Source organism: Chiloscyllium punctatum, unplaced genomic scaffold (assembly GCF_047496795.1).
Source record: "Chiloscyllium punctatum isolate Juve2018m unplaced genomic scaffold, sChiPun1.3 scaffold_240, whole genome shotgun sequence".
NCBI classification, from domain to species: Eukaryota; Metazoa; Chordata; class Chondrichthyes; order Orectolobiformes; family Hemiscylliidae; genus Chiloscyllium; species Chiloscyllium punctatum.
In genome coordinates this window covers 360,865-370,864 of record NW_027309974.1, presented here as the reverse complement: position 1 = coordinate 370,864, position 10,000 = coordinate 360,865, and the positions used below count along the sequence as shown (strand labels likewise).

The 10,000-nt window shown below is 60.3% G+C and overlaps 1 pseudogene; it reads left to right on the top strand.

The window, feature by feature from the left end:
* LOC140472057 (ER lumen protein-retaining receptor 1-like) overlaps window positions 1–10,000 on the top strand; it is a 91,882-nt pseudogene that overhangs the window by 5,519 nt on the left and 76,363 nt on the right.

Genomic DNA, 10,000 nt, shown 5'->3' with positions numbered 1-10,000 from the left:
ACCCCCTCAGACTCTCCCCGGGGAAAACCGTCCCAGCCTCTCCCTGTAGCTCAAACCCTCCATCGTCCCTGTGAATCTTTTCCGAACCCTTCCGCAACATCCTCCCGGTCGGAGAGGCGGGGTGGGGGACCGGGAATCGCGGGCAATATCCCAGCGGCAGCCCCGAACCAGCGTCCCGGGACGGCCGCAACGTGACCTCCCCCCCAGCTCCCTGTGCGGAGTGCTGTGACCGGGGAAGAGGAAAGCATCCCGAAGGCCTCCGTCAGGATCCGACCGACCCGCGGCTCCACTCTCGAGGAGCGATGAGGCCAGGGCCCCAAGGTGTCTTCGCCCGCCAACGTCCTCCTTGTGATTTGATGGCCCGTTGGGAGGTGTTCCCCCCCCCCCCCCCCGACTCTCCGATCCAGGGGAGAATCAGGCAGCTTTTTTTCCGGTTGAGTCAGGTCCTTCCTGCAGCAACACGGGGCGCGCGGGGGGTGCTCCGAATGTGGCCTGAGCAACACCTTGTCTGTTTGTACCGAGACGCCCCCCCCCACCCCCCCCCCACACCGCCCCCCCAACGCTGTGACCGGTGTGAGGGGGGGAAAGTTCCGGAAGGCCCTTCTTTCCCCCCACGCCCCGAGGTCTCTTTGTTCTGTAACACTGCCCGGGGAGTGGGGGGATAGTGTAGAGGGAGCTTTACTCTGTATCTAATCCACTATCCCTGGGAGTGGGGGGACAGTGTAGAGAAAGCTTTACTCTGTATCTAACCCCCCTGTCCCTGGGAGTGGGGGGACAGTGTAGAGAAAGCTTTACTCTGTATCTAACCCCCCTGTCCCTGGGAGTGGGGGGACAGTGTAGAGGGAGCTTTACTCTGTATCTAACCCCCCTGTCCCTGGGAGTGGGGGGACAGTGTAGAGAAAGCTTTACTCTGTATCTAACCCCCCTGTCCCTGGGAGTGGGGGGACAGTGTAGAGGGAGCTCTACTCTGTATCTAACCCCCCTGTCCCTGGGAGTGGGGGGGACGGTGTAGAGGGAGCTCGACTCTGTATCTAACCCCCTGTCCCTGGGAGTGGGGGGGACGGTGTAGAGGGAGCTCTACTCTGTATCTAACCCCCCTGTCCCTGGGAGTGGGGGGGACGGTGTAGAGGAAGCTTTACTCTGTATCTAACCCCCTGTCCCTGGGAGTGGGGGGACAGTGTAGAGAAAGCTTTACTCTGTATCTAACCCCCCTGTCCCTGGGAGTGGGGGGACAGTGTAGAGGGAGCTCTACTCTGTATCTAACCCCCCTGTCCCTGGGAGTGGGGGGGACGGTGTAGAGGGAGCTTTACTCTGTATCTAACCCCCCTGTCCCTGGGAGTGGGGGGGACGGTGTAAAGGGAGCTTTACTCTGTATCTAATCCCCTGTCCCTGGGAGTCGGGGGACGGTGTAGAGGGAGCTTTACTCAGTATCTAATCCACTGTCCCTGGGAGTGGGGGGAAAGTGTAGAGGGAGCTTTACTCTGTATCTAACCCTCTGTCCCTGGGAGTGGGGGGACGGTGTAGAGGGAGCTTTACTCGGTATCTAACCCCCTGTCCCTGGGAGTGGGGGACAGTGTAAAGGAAGCTTTACTCTGTATCTAACCCCCTGTCCCTGGGAGTGGGGTATGGTGTAGAGGGAGCTTTACTCTGTATCTAACCCCCCTGTCCCTAGGAGTGGGGGGACGGTGTAGAGGCAGCTTTACCCTGTATCTAACCCCCTGTCCCTGGGAGTGGGGGGATGGTGTAGAGGGAGCTTTACTCTGTATCTAACCCCCCTGTCCCTGGGAGTGGGGGGACAGTGTAGAGGCAGCTTTACTCTGTATCTAACCCCCTGTCCCTGGGAGTGGGGGATGGTGTAGAGGGAGCTTTACTCTGTATCTAACCCCCCTGTCCCTAGGAGTGGGGGGACGGTGTAGAGGGAGCTCTACCCTGTATCTAACCCCCTGTCCCCGGGAGTGGGGGGACGGTGTAGAGGGAGCTTTACTCTGTATCCAACCCCCCCCTGTCCCTGGGAGTGGGGGGACAGTGTAGAGGAAGCTTTACTCTGTATCTAACCCCCCTGTCCCTGGGAGTGGGGGGACAGTGTAGAGAGAGCTCTACTCTGTATCTAACCCCCCTGTCCCTGGGAGTGGGGGGGACGGTGTAGAGGGAGCTTTACTCTGTATCTAACCCCCCTGTCCCTGGGAGTGGGGGGGACGGTGTAGAGGGAGCTTTACTCTGTATCTAACCCCCATGTCCCTGGGAGTTGGGGGGACGGTGTAAAGGGAGCTTTACTCTGTATCTAACCCCCTGTCCCTGTGAGTGGGGGACGGTATAGAGAGAGCTTTACCCTGTATCTAATCCCCCTGTCCCTGGGAGTGGGGGATGGTGTAGAGAGAGCTTTACTCTCTACACCTGGGACCTTTCCCCTCTCTCTAACCCGGTGCTGTCCCTGGGAGATCGGTGTACAGGGACCTTTCCCCTCTCTCTAACCCGGTGCTGTCCCTGGGGGATCGGTGTACAGGGACCTTTCCCCTCTCTCTAACCCGGTGCTGTCCCTGGGAGATCGGTGTACAGGGACCTTTCCCCTCTCTCTAACCCGGTGCTGTCTCTGGGAGATCGGTGTACAGGGACCTTTCCCCTCTCTCTAACCCGGTGCTGTCCCTGGGAGATCGGTGTACAGGGACCTTTCCCCTCTCTCTCACCCGGTGCTGTCCCTGGGGGATCGGTGTACAGGGACCTTTCCCCTCTCTCTCACCCGGTGCTGTCCCTGGGGGATCGGTGTACAGAGACCTTTCCCCTCTCTCTCACCCGGTGCTGTCCCTGGGGGATCGGTGTACAGGGACCTTTCCCCTCTCTCTCACCCGGTGCTGTCCCTGGGAGATCGGTGTACAGGGACCTTTCCCCTCTCTCTCATCCGGTGCTGTCCCTGGGGGATCGGTGTACAGGGACCTTTCCCCTCTCTCTCACCCGGTGCTGTCCCTGGGGGATCGGTGTACAGGGACCTTTCCCCTCTCTCTCACCCGGTGCTGTCCCTGGGAGATCGGTGTACAGGGACCTTTCCCCTCTCTCTCATCCGGTGCTGTCCCTGGGGGATCGGTGTACAGGGACCTTTCCCCTCTCTCTAACCCGGTGCTGTCCCTGGGGGATCGGTGTACAGGGACCTTTCCCCTCTCTCTAACCCGGTGCTGTCCCTGAGGGATCGGTGTACAGGGACCTTTCCCCTCTCTCTAACCCGGTGCTGTCTCTGGGAGATCGGTGTACAGGGACCTTTCCCCTCTCTCTAACCCGGTGCTGTCCCTGGGAGATCGGTGTACAGGGACCTTTCCCCTCTCTCTAACCCGGTGCTGTCCCTGGGAGATCGGTGTACAGGGACCTTTCCCCTCTCTCTAACCCGTTGCTGTCCCTGGGAGATCGGTGTACAGGGACCTTTCCCCTCTCTCTCACCCGGTGCTGTCCCTGGGGGATCGGTGTACAGGGACCTTTCCCCTCTCTCAAACCTGGTGCTGTCCCTGGGAGATCGGTGTACAGGGACCTTTCCCCTCTCTCTAACCCGGTGCTGTCTCTGGGAGATCGGTGTACAGGGACCTTTCCCCTCTCTCTAACCCGGTGCTATCCCTGGGAGATCGGTGTACAGGGACCTTTCCCCTCTCTCTAACCCGGTGCTGTCCCTGGGAGATCGGTGTACAGGGACCTTTCCCCTCTCTCAAACCTGGTGCTGTCCCTGGGAGATCGGTGTACAGGGACCTTTCCCCACTCTCTAACCCGGTGCTGTCCCTGGGAGATCGGTGTACAGGGACCTTTCCCCTCTCTCTAACCCGGTGCTGTCCCTGGGAGATCGGTGTACAGGGACCTTTCCCCTCTCTCTAACCCGTTGCTGTCCCTGGGGGATCGGTGTACAGGGACCTTTCCCCTCTCTCTAACCCGTTGCTGTCCCTGGGGGATCGGTGTACAGGGACCTTTCCCCTCTCTCTAACCCGGTGCTGTCCCTGGGAGATCGGTGTACAGGGACCTTTCCCCTCTCTCTAACCGGGTGCTGTCCCTGGGAGATCGGTGTACAGGGACCTTTCCCCTCTCTCTAACCCGGTGCTGTCCCTGGGAGATCGGTGTACAGGGACCTTTCCCCTCTCTCTAACCCGGTGCTGTCCCTGGGAGATCGGTGCAGAGTCTCTAACCCAGTGCGGTCCCTGGGAGATCGGTGTACAGGGACCTTTCCCCTCTCTCTAACCCGGTGCTGTCCCTGGGAGATCGGTGTACAGGGACCTATCCCCTCTCTCTAACCCTGTGCTGTCCCTGGGGGATCGGTGTACAGGGACCTTTCCCCTCTCTCTAACCGGGTGCTGTCCCTGGGGGATCGGTGTACAGGGACCTTTCCCCTCTCTCTAACCCGGTGCTGTCCCTGGGAGATCGGTGTACAGGGACCTTTCCCCTCTCTCTAACCCGGTGCTGTCCCTGGGAGATCGGTGTACAGGGACCTTTCCCCTCTCTCTAACCCGTTGCTGTCCCTGGGAGATCGGTGTACAGGGACCTTTCCCCTCTCTCTAACCCGGTGCTGTCCCTGGGAGATCGGTGCAGAGTCTCTAACCCAGTGCGGTCCCTGGGAGATCGGTGTACAGGGACCTTTCCCCTCTCTCTAACCCGGTGCTGTCTCTGGGAGATCGGTGTACAGGGACCTTTCCCCTCTCTCTAACCCGGTGCTGTCCCTGGGGGATCGGTGTACAGGGACCTTTCCCCTCTCTCTAACCCGGTGCTGTCCCTGGGGGATCGGTGTACAGGGACCTTTCCCCTCTCTCTAACCCGGTGCTGTCCTGGGAGATCGGTGTACAGGGACCTATCCCCTCTCTCTAACCCGGTGCTGTCCCTGGGAGATCGGTGTACAGGGACCTTTCCCCTCTCTCTAACCCGGTGCTGTCCCTGGGGGATCGGTGTTCAGGGACCTTTCCCCTCTCTCTAACCCGGTGCTGTCCCTGGGGGATCGGTGTACAGGGACCTTTCCCCTCTCTCTAACCCGGTGCTGTCCCTGGGGGATCGGTGTACAGGGACCTTCCCCCTCTCTCTAACCCGGTGCTGTCCCTGGGAGATCGGTGTAGAGGGACCTTTCCCCTCTCTCTAACCCGGTGCTGTCCCTGGGGGATCGGTGTTCAGGGACCTTTCCCCTCTCTCTAACCTGGTGCTGTCCCTGGGAGATCGGTGTACAGGGACCTTTCCCCTCTCTCTAACCCGGTGCTGTCCCTGGAGATCGGTGTAGAGTCTCTAACCTGGTGCTGTCCCTGGGGATCGGTGTACAGGGACCTTTCCCCTCTCTCTAACCCGGTGCTGCCCCTGGGGGATCGGTGTACAGGGACCTTTCCCCTCTCTCTAACCCGGTGCTGTCCCTGAGGGATCGGTGTACAGGGACCTTTCCCCTCTCTCTAACCCGGTGCTGTCCCTGGGAGATCGGTGTACAGGGACCGTTCCCCTCTCTCTAACCCGGTGCTGTCCCTGGGGGATCGGTGTACAGGGACCTTTCCCCTCTCTCTAACCCGGTGCTGTCCCTGGGGATCGGTGTACAGGGACCTTCCCCCTCTCTCTAACCCGGTGCTGTCCCTGGGAGATCGGTGTACAGAGACCTTTCCCCTCTCTCTAACCCGGTGCTGTCCCTGGGGGATCGGTGTTCAGGGACCTTTCCCCTCTCTCTAACCTGGTGCTGTCCCTGGGAGATCGGTGTACAGGGACCTTTCCCCTCTCTCTAACCCGGTGCTGTCCCTGGGAGATCGGTGTAGAGTCTCTAACCTGGTGCTGTCCCTGGGGGATCGGTGTACAGGGACCTTTCCCCTCTCTCTAACCCGGTGCTGCCCCTGGGGGATCGGTGTACAGGGACCTTTCCCCTCTCTCTAACCCGGTGCTGTCCCTGGGAGATCGGTGTACAGGGATCTTTCCCCTCTCTCTAACCCGGTGCTGTCCCTGGGGGATCGGTGTACAGGGACCTTTCCCCTCTCTCTAACCCGGTGCTGTCCCTGGGAGATCGGTGTACAGGGACCTTTCCCCTCTCTCTAACCCGGTGCTGTCCCTAGGAGATTGGTGTACAGGGACCTTTCCCTCTCTCTAACCCGGTGCTGTCCCTGAGGGATCGGTGTACAGGGACCTTTCCCCTCTCTCTAACCCGGTGCTGTCCCTGGGGGATCAGTGTACAGGGACCTTTCCCCTCTCTCTAACCCGGTGCTGTCCCTGGGGGATCGGTGTACAGGGACCTTTCCCCTCTCTCTAACCCGGTGCTGTCCCTGGGAGATCGGTGTACAGGGACCTATCCCCTCTCTCTAACCCTGTGCTGTCCCTGGGGGATCGGTGTACAGGGACCTTTCCCCTCTCTCTAACCCGGTGCTGTCCCTGGGAGATCGGTGTACAGGGACCTTTCCCCTCTCTCTAACTTGGTGCTGTCCCTGAGGGATCGGTGTACAGGGACCTTTCCCCTCTCTCTAACCCGGTGCTGTCCCTGAGGGATCGGTGTACAGGGACCTTTCCCCTCTCTCTAACCCGGTGCTGTCCCTGGGGATCGGTGTACAGGGACCTTTCCCCTCTCTCTAACCCTGTGCTGTCCCTGGGTGATCGGTGTACAGGGACCTTTCCCCTCTCTCTAACCCGGTGCTGTCCCTGGGGGATCGGTGTAGAGGGACCTTTCCCCTCTCTCTAACCCGGTGCTGTCCCTGGGGGATCGGTGTAGAGGGACCTTTCCCCTCTCTCTCACCCGGTGCTGTCCCTGGGAGATCGGTGTACAGGGACCTTTCCCCTCTCTCTAACCCTGTGCTGTCCCTGGGAGATCGGTGTACAGGGACCTTTCCCCTCTCTCTAACCCTGTGCTGTCCCTGGGTGATCGGTGTACAGGGACCTTTCCCCTCTCTCTAACCCGGTGCTGTCCCTGGGGGATCGGTGTAGAGGGACCTTTCCCCTCTCTCTAACCCGGTGCTGTCCCTGGGGGATCGGTGTAGAGGGACCTTTCCCCTCTCTCTAACCCGGTGCTGTCCCTGGGAGATCGGTGTACAGGGACCTTTCCCCTCTCTCTAACCCGGTGCTGTCCCTGGGGGATCGGTGTACAGGGACCTTTCCCCTCTCTCTAACCCGGTGCTGTCCCTGGGAGATCGGTGTACAGGGACCTTTCCCCTCTCTCTAACCCGGTGCTGTCCCTGGGAGATCGGTGTACAAGGACCTATCCCCTCTCTCTAACCCTGTGCTGTCCCTGGGGGATCGGTGTACAGGGACCTTTCCCCTCTCTCTAACCCGGTGCTGTCTCTGGGAGATCGGTGTACAGGGACCTTTCCCCTCTCTCTAACCCGGTGCTGTCCCTGGGGATCGGTGTACAGGGACCTTTCCCTCTCTCTAACCCGGTGCTGTCCCTGGGAGATCGGTGTACAGGGACCTTTCCCCTCTCTCTAACCCGGTGCTGTCCCTGGGAGATCGGTGTACAGGGACCTTTCCCCTCTCTCTAACCCGGTGCTGTCCCTGGGAGATCGGTGTACAGGGACCTTTCCCCCTCTCTCTAACCCGGTGCTGTCCCTGGGAGATCGGTGTACAGGGACCTTTCCCCTCTCTCTAACCCGGTGCTGTCCCTGGGAGATCGGTGTACAGGGACCTTTCCCCTCTCTCTAACCCGGTGCTGTCCCTGGGAGATCGGTGTACAGGGACCTTTCCCCTCTCACTAACCCGGTGCTGTCTCTGGAGATCGGTGTACAGGGACCTTTCCCCTCTCTCTAACCCGGTGCTGTCCCTGGGAGATCGGTGTACAGGGACCTTTCCCCTCTCTCTAACCCGGTGCTGTCCCTGGGAGATCGGTGTACAGGGACCTTTCCCCTCTCACTAACCTGGTACTGTCTCTGTGATGTTCTGTCCTGTACAGGTTGTATATATTGGTTGTGCATATGCCACTGTGTGGATGATATACTCGAAGTTCAAGGCCACGTATGATGGGAATCATGACACCTTCCGTATTGAGTTCCTGGCTATCCGACGTCCATCTTGGCATTTCTCGTCAACCATGACTTCACTCCCCTCGAGGTAGGAATACTTCACTTCCCTCTCTCCCTCCCTCCCTCCCTCCCGGTGCCCAGTACTGAGGGAGGGCCGCACTGTCGGAGGGAGATGGATATACTCTAGGCCTTGAGCTCCATAATCCAGGCCCACCCTCCCTCCCTCCCTCCCTCCCTCCCTCCCGGTGCCCAGTACTGAGGGAGGGCCGCACTGTCGGAGGGAGATGGATATACTCTTGGCCTTGAGCTCCATAATCCAGGCCCACACTCCCTCCCTCCCTCCCTCCCTCCCGGTGCCCAGTACTGAGGGAGGGCCGCACTGTCGGAGGGAGATGGATATACTCTAGGCCTTGAGCTCCATAATCCAGGCCCACACTCCCTCCCTCCCTCCCTCCCTCCCGGTGCCCAGTACTGAGGGAGGGCCGCACTGTCGGAGGGAGATGGATATACTCTAGGCCTTGAGCTCCAGTAATCCAGGCCCACACTCCCTCCCTCCCTCCCTCCCTCCCTCCCGGTGCCCAGTACTGAGGGAGGGCCGCACTGTCGGAGGGAGATGGATATACTCTAGGCCTTGAGCTCCATAATCCAGGCCCACACTCCCTCTCTCCCTCCCTCCCTCCCTCCCGGTGCCCAGTACCGAGGGAGGGCCGCACTGTCGGAGGGAGATGGATATACTCTAGGCCTTGAGCTCCATAATCCAGGCCGACACTCCCTCCCTCCCTCCCAGTGCCTAGTACTGAGGGAGGGCCGCACTGTCGGAGGGAGATGGATATACTCTAGGCCTTGAGCTCCATAATCCAGGCCCACACTCCCTCCCTCCCTCCCTCCCGGTGCCCAATACTGAGGGAGGGCCGCACTGTCGGAGGGAGATGGATATACTCTAGGCCTTGAGCTCCATAATCCAGGCCCACACTCCCTCCCTCCCCTCCCGGTGCCCAGTACTGAGGGAGGGCCGCACTGTCGGAGGGAGATGGATATACTCTAGGCCCTTGAGCTCCATAATCCAGGCCCACACTCCCTCCCTCCCTCCCTCCCTCCCGGTGCCCAGTACTGAGGGAGGGCCGCACTGTCGGAGGGAGATGGATATACTCTAGGCCTTGAGCTCCATAATCCAGGCCCACACTCCCTCCCTCCCTCCCTCCCTCCCTCCCTCCCGGTGCCCAGTACTGAGGGAGGGCCGCACTGTCGGAGGGAGATGGATATACTCTAGGCCTTGAGCTCCATAATCCAGGCCCACACTCCCTCCCTCCCTCCCTCCCTCCCTCCCGGTGCCCAGTACTGAGGGAGTGCCGCACTGTCGGAGGGAGATGGATATACTCTAGGCCTTGAGCTCCATAATCCAGGCCCACACTCCCTCCCTCCCTCCCGGTGCCCAGTACTGAGGGAGGGCCGCACTGTCGGAGGGAGATGGATATACTCTAGGCCTTGAGCTCCATAATCCAGGCCCACACTCCCTCCCTCCCTCCCGGTGCCCAGTACTGAGGGAGGGCCGCACTGTCGGAGGGAGATGGATATACTCTAGGCCTTGAGCTCCATAATCCAGGCCCACACTCCCTCCCTCCCTCCCGTTGCCCAGTACTGAGGGAGGGCCGCACTGTCGGAGGGAGATGGATATACTCTAGGCCTTGAGCTCCATAACCAGGCCCACACTCCCTCCCTCCCTCCCTCCCTCCCGGTGCCCAATACTGAGGGAGGGCCGCACTGTCGGAGGGAGATGGATATACTCTAGGCCTTGAGCTCCATAATCCAGGCCCACACTCCCTCCCTCCCTCCCTCCCGGTGCCCAGGACTGAGGGAGGGCCGCACTGTCGGAGGGAGATGGATATACTCTCGGCCTTGAGCTCCATAATCCAGGCCCACACTCCCTCCCTCCCGAATCTGCTGTGTTTTAACAGTCTGCTCGTTTCCCCCAGATAATGTGGACCTTCTCAATCTACCTGGAGTCTGTGGCCATTCTCCCCCAGTTATTCATGGTCAGTAAGACTGGGGAGGCTGAGACGATTACCAGTCACTACCTGTTC